Below are 13,387 nucleotides of genomic sequence, written 5' to 3' on the forward strand. Positions count from 1 at the left end.
TTGAATTTTATTTTATTTATTTTTATACAGCAGGTTCTTATTAGTTATCTGTTTTATACATATTAGTGTACATATGTCAATCCCAATCTCCCAGTTTATACCCATTTCTTATAAGTCTGGTTTATTGGTGATACACTCTTTTAGTTCTGCTTGTCTGGGGAACACTTTTCCTGTCCTTCAACTCTGAGTGATAACCTTGTTAGGTAGAATATCTTTGGTTATAGTTTTTTTTTTCCCCTTTCAGCACTTTAAATATATCATGCCACTCCTTTCTGGCCTTAAAATTTCTACCGAAAAATCAGCTGATACCACTATGGGGGTTCTTTGTATGTGACTCTTTTTCTCTTGCTGCCTTTAAAATTCTCTTTAAGTTTTGTCATATTAAAGATGATATCTTTTGGTGTGGGTCTGTTTGGGTTCATCTTGTTTGGGACTCTGTGTTTCCTGTACCTGGATATCTGTTTCTGTCTTCAGATTAGGGAGATTTTCAGCCATAATTCCATAAAATATTTTTTCTGCCTCTCTTGCTCTCTTTTCTCCTTCTGAGACCTCTGTAATGCAAATGTTAGTGTATTTGATGTAGTTCCTAAGGTTCCTTAAATATCCTCTTTTTTAATTTGTTTTTTTCTCTTTTTGCTCTTTTGGTTGGGTGTTTTTCACTATTCTGTCTTCCAGGCCCCTTATATATTTTTCTTTAGCATCTAATCTGTTGATTTCCTCTAGTGTATTTTTCATTTCAGTGATTGTATCCATCTGTGTGGTTCCTTTTCTGTGCTCTGATTCTTTGTTGAAATTCTCACTGTGTTTCCTTATTGTTTTCCCTATTTTGGTGAGCTTTTTTAAAATGACCGTTTGAACTCTTTATCCAGTAAATTACTTACCTCTTTTCATTAGGGTTTTTTTCTTATTTTTTTGTTTGGAACATATTCTACTGTCTTCTCATTTTGTTTGACTTTTTGTGTTTGTCTCCATGAAATTAGGTGAAACAGTTACCTTTTCCAGTTTTAAAGTTGTGTCCTTGTATAGGAGTGCACCTTTGCAGTCTGTGTGTGCCCAGTGGCTTTGGCAGGAAGGCTGAAGTTGAAACGAGTGTGGGCTGAGGATTGTTGCAGAGTGTGCTGGTGTCTGCTGCCTTAAGGGTGGGGTGGGGGAAGACTGCAGCCAAAAGGGGTAGAGCTGGAGCACGGAACAGGCCTGGGCTTCTCTCAGTGGATGCAGGCAGTGCCACCTTGAAGGAGGGAAGGCCCGGAGCCAGAGCCCAGCATGGGCCATGGCTTTTCCCAGAGTGCACAAGGGCTGATGCTTTGGCATGTGGTGGGGGGTGATTGGAGCTGGAGCCCAGTGCAGACTGGGGGTGCATGCTGGGGCACTGTTGGCAATCTGCTGCCTCTGCACTGGGACTGGGAACAAATAAGATTGTGGTTCACACTGGAAGAGCACATTTTGTTTCCTACAGCCCTCCAGTTCTACCTATTGTAAGACATGCTGGTTTTCAAAACCAGTTAAGGGGCCTTATCTTCCAGTGCTGGACTCCAGGGCTGAGGTGCCCAATGTGGGTCTTGAACCCTTTGCTCCTTAAGGGAGCCTCATTGTTAGTGATATTTCCTTCCTCTTTTGGGTCACCACTTGGGGGGGGGGTGTCCTGACTAGATCACTTCTCTTCCCTCTACCCATCTCAGTGTATTTTTTCTTTATATTCTTAGTTGGAAAAGAGCCATTCTGCTAGTCTTCAGGTTCTCAGAGAGGTTTGCTCTACATATAGTTGTAGTTTTGTTGTGTTCATGGGAGAAGCTGAGCGCTTTGCTCAACTTCATATACCGAGTTTCTAACAGTATTCTACCATTTCTACTTGTGTTAATACACTGTGATGTTTACCTGCTTTGATTGTATATGATTAAATAATGCTTCTGTAATATGGGTGTATGTATACAGTCATTTCTACTACAACGTGATACATGCATTCTTGAACATTTTGTGTTATGTAAAATTGTGCACTGAAATAAGGCATGCTGGAAAGATAAAGTTATGGACAAACCACTTAAAATACATGCAACTTTGTAACCTGATCTCCAACTGTAAAACAATATTACAAGTAAATATAAGATACAGTAAATTACACTTTTTAAAAGGTGAAGGGAGTTTGAGGTAAGGGGATTTAAGGAAAGGTAAAATCTATTGAATTAATGAGAAGACAAACAAAATATAAAAAGTTAAGGGAGAATGGAGCAGCAAGCATTTTCAAGGTAGAGGGTATATTCAAACTAAGTCTAAATTTTGCTGGTGCTCTAAGCTGTGTAAATAAGCATACTGTTCATCAAGCTGCCATTACTGAAGGTGCAGGCAATGGACAAGTGAGAGAAAATGGTCCTGTTTATATTGACAGGCAGGCATTGTCATTGTACTCATACTTTTTTTTCATGGTGATAGATGACTGGAAACTAGAACACCAGGTGAAGTATTCCCACTAAATAGGGAGACTGATAGAAGTCTCCATTCTTGAGACTGTGACTAAGGGTATAGGGGAAAATGACACTGGATGCTAGTTAGAAATTAGTTACTGGATACCACTCAGTGTAGAGAAAGCACACTTTTATGTGGAGCCACATAAAATGATAGAGAATCCATCTTGCAATGAGAGGAAATAAGCCCCAAGGAACAGCCTAAAAAGAAGCTGAAAACAGGATCAGATAAGATCAGTAAGGAGAGGAAAAAAGAAATTAGAACTTGTTAGCAGAATCTCATAATGTTTTAGATATAATTATATAATTCTGTTAACTCTAATGAAGTAGATAAATTTCTTATTCTAAGTTGTGAACTATGCTATTCTCAACAAATCTTTTAAGTGCCTTCCTAAACTCCTGGGTTAGCTACTGCTTCCGTCTGTTTGAAATGCTTCTTTTCTCCATTTCACCAGTAACAGATGACACACCCCTGATCACAGAGAAAGACGTGATTTAGTCCTGGCCAATTAGTATCCCTGTCCATGGGATTTCATACAGGAAAGGCATGTGACATAGTCTTGGCCAATTAGTGTTATTTCCCAAGATTGTTCTTACTCAATGGAGAGCCCTTGCTTCTTAAGTCACAGAACTAGGATGTGAATATAAGGCTACACCATTTGTGATATTCCTCATTATGTGCAAAGAACTTGAGTACAGAAGGACAGAATTAATGGAAGAAAATACAAACAGAGATGAGTAACAGATGGAAATGAAAGGTTGAAGAGAGGGAGAGAAGGGGAGAGAGAGGGAGAGAGAGGGAAGGAAAAGCAATATCCTGGAAACAAAAGTTTCCTCTTCCTAAAGTCCCAAAGATGACATTGATCCTACAGTTCTTTCTCTGCCCTGTAAACCCTCAGTAGCCTTCTAGTAAATTGTTGTGTTTTTTTTTTAATTCTTAAACTAGTTTAATTTGAAACCCTAAAAGTTCTGAATGATCTCAAATTAAAGAAACTCATTTAGTTTTATACCTGGGTTCTGAGTCAGATGGAAGCTAGCTGACAATGTCATTTATGACTCAGGTGCCCCTATTAGGCAGAACACAGCAAAAAAACACAACAGAGGATCTAACCAGGGGGGCAAGATAAAAATCTGGACCATATATATACATATGAAATATAAATGCTTGCCATTCCTTTTAGGCATGCTGATTATTATTCCCTCAGGATGGGAAGCAAGGTAGTATTTTATAAGTTTCCCCAAATGATTTTTCTTTCTTGTCTCATACTCAACCCCCATCACCTTCCCTGAGAAGAAACACATTATAAAATGTCTATAAAGATTACTTTACCTTTTGGTATTTATACGTTTATAATTCCCTGTATAATGTATTAAGAGCTATACTGTTTCAAGATTCAACAAAACAAATTTCCCCAAAGAATCTAAAAGGAAGGGTAATTGAAATATTAAGATAATATAACTTGAAAATAAATATTTAAGGCTTTGTTTAGCTATTTGTCAGGGGCGGGATAAAATAAGAGATAAGAGATATCAAATGTAGCAGAAAATATTACTGCAAATTATTCAAGAAGTAGTATAATTAGCAGAAGTAAAATGTCACACTGCTGTGATATGCAAATGTGAAATAGCAATAAACACTAGCTATGCTTTAATAAAATGTTATAGTATTTCTCTAAAGTGCTGCATCCTGAAGGACTCAAGGGTTTAGGTGTAACGCCAGTTAAACGTGAAATATTTGGTTGATGTCCATCAACCAAATCAGAGTCCCAGATCGTTCCAGAGCATATCCTTTGTTCCATATGGGTTTCTGAAGTGCCTCACGATTGCTAATAAAAGGCAGTTCTCTTCTGTTGCTGCTGCAGACAATGGGTTTGAATATCTGGCAGTATCACTGGCTGCTGGCTACTTTTCTCCATGACATTGCTGTTGCCAAAAGACTAATGTTATATTTCACTGCATCTCAGATACACATGGTATTATATTTTATTCAAAATTGGGCTACATCTTAAAATTGCTATTGGCTAGGCAGAGTGATGAGTAGTTGATATTGCCTGAGGGTTCAAGAACTTCATCAGTTAAAAAACAACCTCAGAATAGTTTAGTGACTTGGATATATTCGTAAAGGCATTGCTGTTACTGAATTGGTAGAACAGACCTGCACCTGGGGCCTGGCCCTGGCCAAGATCCCCTGTCTCAGCCAGGGAGGTTCTTTTAGCCTTTGGTTTCATGCAGTCAATATTGAACCCATGCTGAGACTGAAATAGGACAAGCTTTATTCAATGGCCAAAGAATGGAGAAGCAGGAACCTAGTTCACAAGTCAACTTCTCAACCCTATTCAGGTGGAGACATTAAATGTATAGGAGGGTTGATCTAGGTAAAAGGGAGGGAATTGGAAAGAGTGGAAGGAATATTCATGAGTTATTAGAGAACAGGGGTGTGGTTTGGACCTGAAACTGATGGGACTCTTTTTTTCAGTCCTTGTATGGGCTTTTCTGGTTGTTGTCATGGCAGTCATCAACTGTCAGAGCACTGGTGGGTGTGTCATTGAGCATGCTAATGCATTACAATGAGCATATAACAAGGCTCAAGGTCTACTAGAGGGCAATCTTCCGCCATCTTGTGCCTAGTAGGTTCTAAAGAGTTCTTGTTTCTTTCTCTCTTTCAGCTTCCTCCTGAAACTTAGATAAGAGTAATTGGTTTCTATTTGAGGGAGGGGCAGGAGTCAATTCTGGGGCAACAGCCTAGGTAACATTACTAGAGGAGGGCAAACCTTCTATGCTTAAGTAAACAAAACAGTTAAAGAAACATTTGAGAAAGAACCATGAATCCAAGTTTGTTTGAAAACCTTCAATAGACACTTGCCTTGAGATCCAGAAAGTACAAGGTCAAATGATATCAAATTGCAAAATGGTTGTCAAAGATTTGGAAGAAAATAACAGGTGCAATAATGTAGCACTTTCTATAGAACTGCTGGCCAGAGGAAGATAATGTCTGACAAAAAACAGAATTCAATGATTCAGAGTAAGAAGTCACTTGGAATGGTCACTTCTGAATATGAAGAAGTATCTTGTATGGTTTAATCTAAATATTTTGTTTATAATTTGCTTTGTATGCATAAGAATGATAGTTGCTAAAAATAAATGTATAAGTAAATCTAACTTTCAAAAAATGTTTATTATTAAGAGCCTGAAAACTCATGTATATTTCTGTTTTGTGCATTTACAAAAATAAATGTCATCAAAAGTTCACAACATGAACAATGGAAAATATTTATGAAAAAATAAACTGTGTATAAAGCAGCACAAGTTGTAAGCCCTAGTACCTAGGAAAAATGACTCCTAATTATCAGATAATTATTAAACTGTCCCAGGATCATGCTTCCAAATCAAAATAATTTTAATATGTAGAAAAGTCATTTTTTATTTATTTATTTTTATTTTCAGTTAAATTTTAAATGTTCTCAGGTATATAAGAAAATAGTAATTTACACTTAATATGAAATCTGGAAACTGTCAAAACTTAAAAAGCTTATTTCATACTATAAAATACCACGATCCAAAGAGAAATTGTTTTCTACTTTTTTTTTTTTTTAATTGAAGGGTAGTTGATTTACACTGTTGTGTTAGTTTCAGGTGTACAGCAAAGTGATTCAGATATATCTATATTCTTTTTCAGATTCTTTTCCCTTATATGTTATTACAAAATATTGGGTATGGTTCCCTGTGCTATACAGTAGGTCCTTGGTGGTTATCTGTTTTATACATAGCAGTGTGTATATGTTAATCCCAAACTTCTAATTTATCCCTCCCCTACTCCCCATTGGTAACCACAAGTTGGTTTTCTATGTCTATGGGTCTTTTTTTTTTTTTTTAGATTCCACATGTAAGCAATATTATATTTGTCTTTCTCTGTCTGGCTTACTTCACTTAGCATAATTTCTAGGTCCACCCATGTTGCTGCAAATGGCATTATTTCATTCTTTTTTATGGCTGAGTACTATTCCATTGTTTATATATACCACATCTTCTTTATCCATTCATCTATCAATGGACATTTAGGTTTCTTCCATGTCTTGGCTATTGTAAGTTGTGCTGCAGTGAACACAGGGGTGCATGTATCTTTTCAAATTATGGTTTTCTCCAAGTATATGCCCAGGAGTGGGATTGCAGGATCATATGGTAGCTCTATTTTTATTTTTTAAGGATTTTCCTTAGTATTCTCCGCAGTGGCTTCACCAATTTACATTCCCACCAACAGTGTAGGAGGGTTTCCAAGGAGAAAATTTTAAGAAAAATCAAGAATTCTTATTCTAGGAACAAATAACAATTTTAGAACTTTTAGTGTTTCTTCTTGAAGGAATTTCCCCCAGATTTAAAATGCCACTTTCAGATTTATATTTATATTCAAGATTATAAGTAGGGAGGGTTGATATTAAATGAACTATTATGATACTGGCTAGCAGTTATCCCAATTTATATTTTTTAAAAAGTTATTAAAATAGCTAATTAACCACCTGAAAGCTTCATATGGTTTATTTTAAATCCAAAGAAAGAGCAATTTATCTCTGCTATTGAGTTTTCAGGTATTTTGAATGCCAAAGATAACGTGAATATGTCTGGAAGAATACTTATTATGCCCATTATTTATATAAGTTTCTCTGAATGTAAAGGATAAGACATTTTAGGAAAAATAATTTCAGAAGGGAATAATGTAGGGGTAAAAACAGGATACTTTCCTTCACCTAACCCAGAACTCTAGTCCTGTTCCCACAGTACAGTAGTCTTTATTCGTTCCATATCAATGGGCTAATGTTTTATAACAGCTTTGGAAAACCTGAGAGATGATGTAATAGCATAAATTTAATTTTATTTGCTCAAACTTTATGATGTTTTCCTAAACAATATTTCTAAGGAGTTTTCCCTCCAATATGCTTTGCAGTGTGTCTTGCTTCAAGTACTTATTACATGTTAGTAGCAACTTTTTCCATTTGCTCAGTGCTTTGTCTCTCCAAAAATCAAGATTTATATTCTGCTCGTTGAAACTTGTATCTGTTATTTTTGTTTATCAGCAGAATGCCAGTTGAACCTCTATGTTTTGCTGTGTGTTAGATTCCTGCTCATATTATAACAGGGGGTGGATTTTATGCCCAACTTGATATGAGGAGAATAGATTTCTTAGCCAATTATAAAAAAAATCTATTACTAAGTAAATGGAAGCAGACTCATTAAATGTCACTCTATGGTGACCAATAAATACTTGTTGCATGACATTTGTGCTATAGGAATAGGTTTTTCTACAAGAAATCAAGTCTGGCTGAGCCTATACTTACCAGATTTGGCTGGAAATCAGATCTGAGTCATTGTGGAGGAGAGAAACCCTTTCCCTCTCTTTCAAAGAAATGAGAACCTTAGGAATCTTGGGGCAAGTCATCAGGACTTCAGCCCATTGTAGTTAAATTGGAGTGTTTACTTTGCAAAATACATAGTTTATTTGAAGGCACATTTTACTGTCCTTGACATCCATTTCCTCTCTGCCAGGATCTCTCCCATAGCTTTTTTTTTTTTTTTTTTAAACACAGTTTAGTTTCCTGTTTTGAGGTAGCACCCCATTTGGAGACACTCATGTTCTTGGTCATGTTCATGACCCTTACTAGGGGTAGAACACAGGTGTCCATCCTCTTGAAACCTACCAGTCCTCTATTCCTTGAGTATCAAGGAGTATAGTCATCTAGTTCTTCCCTTTTCCTTTAAACATTTATCTTTCCCTTCTTAGACAAACTATCTTCTGTTGTGATCTCAGCTTTTGAAAAAACAGAGGCTTTATTAATCCTCCCCTAAAAAGGAAAGTCCGAACTTGGAAAATTGGACTGAAGTTAAGGCAGCATGCTCTTCAGATGCTACACATCTGAGAACAAAAAGAGAATTATTATTCTGGTTGATTATTCTGTTGCACAATTAAACACCATCCTGTGACAGCACTAGTTGAGGTTTTATTCCTTAATCTTCCCTCTCCTTCACTTCTTTTCACTCCTAATACAGTATTATGTCCTATAGGTGGCCTGGTAAATCTCTCTTGGATCTGTCCACTCTCCATCTCTCAGGGAACTAGCAAAGATGAAAACATCTCATCTCTCACCTGGACTACTGCAGGATATTTACCATCTCACTTTCGTCTGCTCAGATTCCTTCTTCAGAGAGGGAGATGATTTTAAAATACAAATCTGATTGTTACCACATTCCCATCTTCCACACATTCCTTTCTTGAAGACCTTTATTTATTTATTTGTTTAATTTAAATTTTTTACATTTATCTTAATTTATTGTTTTAATTGAAGTATAGTTGTTCCACAGTGATTCAGGTGTACAGGAAAGTGATTCAATTATACATTTATGTATTTATTTTTCAGATATTTTTTCATAAGTTATTATGAGATACTGAATATAGTTCCCTGTGCTATACAGTAGGTCCTTGTTAGTTACGTATTTTATATATAGTAGTGTATATCTGTTAAACCCAAATTCCCAATTGATCCCTCCCAGCTCCTTTCACCTTTGGTAACCACAATTTTCTTTTCTATGTCTGTGAATCTATTTCAGTTTTGTAAATAAGTTCATTTGTATCATTTTTTTTGATTCCACATAAAAGTGATATCATATGCTATTTGTCTTTCTTTGTTGGACATATTTCACTTAGTGTGAAAATCTCTAGGTCCATCCATGTTGCTGCAAATGGCATTATTTCATTGTTATTTTATGACTGAGTAATATTCCATTGTATATACATATATGTATATATATAGTGGTATATACATATGGTGGTATATACATCTAGTGGTATATACATATAGTTATAGATACATATAGTGACATATACATATAGTGATATAGTGATATCTATATATACATATATATGTATATATATATATCTCACATCTTCTTTATCCTTTAATCTGTTGGTGGACACTTAGGTTGCTTCCATACCTTGGCATTTGTAAATAACGCTGCTGTGAACATTGGGGTGCAAGTATCTTTTCGAATTACTATTTTTGTTACTTTTGGAAATATACCCAGGAGTGTGATTGCTGAATCATATGGCAACTCTATTTTTAGTTTTTTGAGAAACCTCCATACTGTAAACTTTTCAATGATAGCCATTTTGACAGGTGTGAGGTGATACCTCATTGTGGTTTTGATTTGCATTTTTCTAATAATTAGTGAGGTTGAGCATCTTTTCATGCGCCTGCTGGCCATCTATATGTCTTCTTTGGAGAAATGTCTATTCAGTTCTTCTGCCTATGTTTTAATTGGGTTTCTTGCTTTTTTGATATTGAGTTGTATGAATTGTTTATATATGTTGTATATTCACCCTTTATTGGTCATATCATTTGCAAATATCTTTCCCCATTCAGTAGGTTGTCCTTTCATTTTGTTGATGGTTTCCTTTACTATGCAAAAGCTTTTAAGTTTAAATAGATCCCATTTGCTTATTTGTTATCTTGTTTCCTTTGCTTTAAGAGATGGATCCAAAAAAATATTGCTGCGATTTATGTCAGAGTGTTCTGCCTATGTTTTCCTCTAGGAGTTTTATGGTATCCCCTCTTACATTTAGGTCTTTACTCTATTTTGGGTTTATTTTTGTGTATGGTGTTAGAGAATGTTCTAATTTCATTGTTTTGCATGTAGCTGTACAGTTTTTCCAGCACCACTAATTGAAGAGACTGTCTTTTCTCTATTGTATGTTTTTGCCTCCTTTGTCAGAGATTAATTGACCATAAGTGCATGGGTTTATTTCTGGGCTTTCTATCCTATTCCATTGATCTTGTGCCTATTTTTGTGCCAGCACCATACTGTTTTGATTACTGTAGCTTTGTAGTATAGTCTGAAGTCAGGGAGCCTGATTCCTCCAGCTCTGTTCTTCTTTCTCAAGGTTGTTTTGGCTATTAGGGGTCTCGTGTTTCCCTATAAATTTTAAATGTTTTTTTCTAGTTCTATGAAAAATGCCATTGGTAATTTGATACAGATTGCATTGAATCTGTAGATTGCCTTGGGTAGTATAGTCATTTTGACAGTATTGATTATTCCAATCCAAGAACATGGTATATATTTCCATCTGTTTGTGTCTTCTTTGATTTCTTTCATCAGCATCTTATAGTTTTCAGCGTACAGGTATTTTGTCTCCTTAGGTAGGTTTATTTCTAGGTATTTTATTCTTTTTGAGGCAATGGTAAATGGGATTGTTTCCTTAATTTCTCTTTCTGATGTTTTGTTGTTAGTGTATAGGAATGCGGTATATTTCTGTGTATTAATTTTGTATCTACAACTTTATCAAATTCATTGATGAGCTCTAGTAGTTTTCTGGTGGCATCTTTAGGATTTTGTATGTATAGTATCATGTCATCTGCAAACAGTGACAGTTTTACTTCTTTTGCAGTTTGGATTCTTTTTATTTTTCTTCTCTGATTGCCATTGCTAGGACTTCCAAAACTATGTTGAATAAAAGTGGTGACAATTGACATCCTTGCCTTTTTCCTGATCTTAGAGGGAATGCTTTCAGCTTTTCACCCTTGAGAATGATGTTAGCTGTGGGTTTTTTATATTTGGGGTTTATTATGTTGAGGTAGGTTCCCTCTACTCCCACGTTGTGGAGAGTTTTTTTCATACTTGGATGTTAAATTTTATTGAAAGCTTTTTCTGCATCTACTGACATGATCATATGGTATTTATTCTTCAGTTTGTTAAATGTGGTGTATCACATTGATTGATTTGCAGATTTTGAAAAATCCTCACATCCCTGGGAAAATCCCACTTGATCATGGAGTATGATCCTTTATTGTATTGTTGGATTTTGTTTGCTAGTATTTTATAGAGGATTTTTGCATCTATGTTCATCAATGATATTGACCTGTAATTTTCATTTTTGATGATATCTTTGTCTGGTTTCAGTATAAGGGTTATTGTAGCCTCATAGAATGATTTCAGAAGTGTTCCTTCCTCTGCAATTTTTTGGAATAGTTTCAGAAGTGTAGGCATTAACTCTTCTCTAGATGTTTGGTATAATTCACCTGTGAAGCGATCTGGTCTTGGACTTTTGTTTGTAGGGAATTTTAAAATTATGGATTCAATTTCAGTACTGATAACTGGTCTGTTCATATTTTTCATTTCTTCCTGCTTAAGTCTTGGGAGATTGTACCTTTCTAAGAATTAGTCTGTTTCTTCTAAGTTGTCCATTTTATTGGGGTATAGTTACTTGTAGTATTCTCTTATGATCCTCTGTATTTCTGCAGTGTCAGTTGTAATTTCTCCTTTTTCATTTCTATTTTTATTGATTTGGGCCCTCTCCCTTTTATCTTTATGAGTCTGGCTAAAAGTTTATCAATTTTGTTTATCTTCTCAAAGAACCAACTTTTAGTTTCATTGATTTTTTCCTAACTTTTAAAAGCTCTTATTTATTTCTGCTCTGATCTGTATGATTTCTTTCCTGCTACTAACTTTGGGTTTTGTTTGTTCTTCTTTCTCTAGTTGCTTTTGGTGTAAGGTTATGTTGTTTATTTGAGATTTTTCATTGCCTTATATATTGAGGTGCTCCTATGTTGGGTGCATATATATTTACAATTGTTTTATCTTCTTGGATTGATCCCTTGATCATCACGTAGTGTCTTTCTCTGTCTCTTATAACAGTCTTTATTTTAAAGTCTATTTTTCTGGTATAAGTATTGCTACTCCAGCTTTCTTTTTATGTCCATCTGCATAGAATATTTTATCCATCCCCTCACTTTCAGTCTGTATATGTCTCTAGATCTGAGATGAGTTTCTTATAGACAGCATAGATATGGGTCTTGTTTTGTGTCCATTCAGCCAGTCTGTGTCTTTTGGTTTAAGCATTTAGTCCATTTACATTTATTGTAATTATCAATATGTATGTTCTTATTGCTATTTTGTTAATTGGTTTGGATTTGTTTTTGTAAGTCTTTTTTTCCCCTTTCTTCTTTTGTTCTTTTCTCTTGTGATTTGATGACTATCTTTAGTGTTATGTTTGCATTCCTTTTGCGTGCTGTTAACATCATATAGAAAAACCCGAATGAACTTTTTGGCCAACCCAATATATTATGCCACTCCCTTCTGACCTGCAGACTTTCTGCTGAAAAATCAGCGGGTAGCCTTATGGGAGTTCCCTTGTAGGCTACTTGTTGCTTTTCCCTTGCTGATTTTAGTATTCTCTCATTATCTTTAATATTTGGCATTTTGAGTACAATGTGTCTTAGTGTGTTCCTCTTTGAGTTAATTCTGTATGGGATTCTGTGCTTCCTGGACTTCAGTGACTGTTTCCTTCCACAGGTTATGAAGGTTTTCAGCTATTACGTCTTCAAATATTTTCTTGGACCCTTTCTCTCTCTCTCCTTCTTCTGGGACCCCTAAAATGCAAATATTAGTGCAATTGATGTTGTTTCAAAGGTTTCTTAAACTGTCCTCATCTCTTTTCATTCTTTTTTCTTTTATCTGTTTAGCAGCACTGATTTCCACTACTCTGTCTTTGAGCTTACTAATCCATTCATCTACTTCATTTAGTTTACTATTGACTCCTTCTAGTGCATTTTTCATTTCAGTTTTTGTATTTTTCATCTGTTTGGTTGTTCTTTATGTATTCTAACTCACTGTTAAAACTTCTAACTTCTTGTTCTGTGCATCCATCCTCCTCCTAGGTTCTTTTATCATCTTTACAATCATTCCTCTGAATTCTTTCTTGGGTAGATTGCCTATCTCCTCTTCACTTAGTTCTTCTTCTGGAGTTTTATCTTGTTCCTTAATCTGGAACATACTCCTATGTTGCCTCATTTTGTCTAAGTTGCTATTTGCATTTTTAAGTATGTGGTAGGTTAGTTGCATTTCTCAGCCTTGGAGAAGCGACCCTATGTAGGAGGCATCCTATG

The 13,387-nt window shown here is 35.5% G+C and overlaps 1 long non-coding RNA gene across 1 annotated transcript; it reads right to left on the bottom strand.

The window, feature by feature from the left end:
* Positions 1 to 235: 235 nt before the first annotated feature.
* On the bottom strand, positions 236 to 12,877 carry LOC113618730 (uncharacterized). Its single transcript, XR_003432100.1, has 2 exons — positions 12,584 to 12,877; positions 236 to 277 (listed from the first exon to the last, which is right to left on the bottom strand). It is a non-coding gene; the product is annotated as an uncharacterized LOC113618730 (long non-coding RNA).
* Positions 12,878 to 13,387: the final 510 nt, after the last annotated feature.

This window comes from Aethalodelphis obliquidens, unplaced genomic scaffold, assembly GCF_003676395.1.
Source record: "Aethalodelphis obliquidens isolate GAN/ISIS:26980383/991018 unplaced genomic scaffold, ASM367639v1 scaffold6, whole genome shotgun sequence".
Lineage (NCBI taxonomy): Eukaryota > Metazoa > Chordata > Mammalia > Artiodactyla > Delphinidae > Aethalodelphis > Aethalodelphis obliquidens.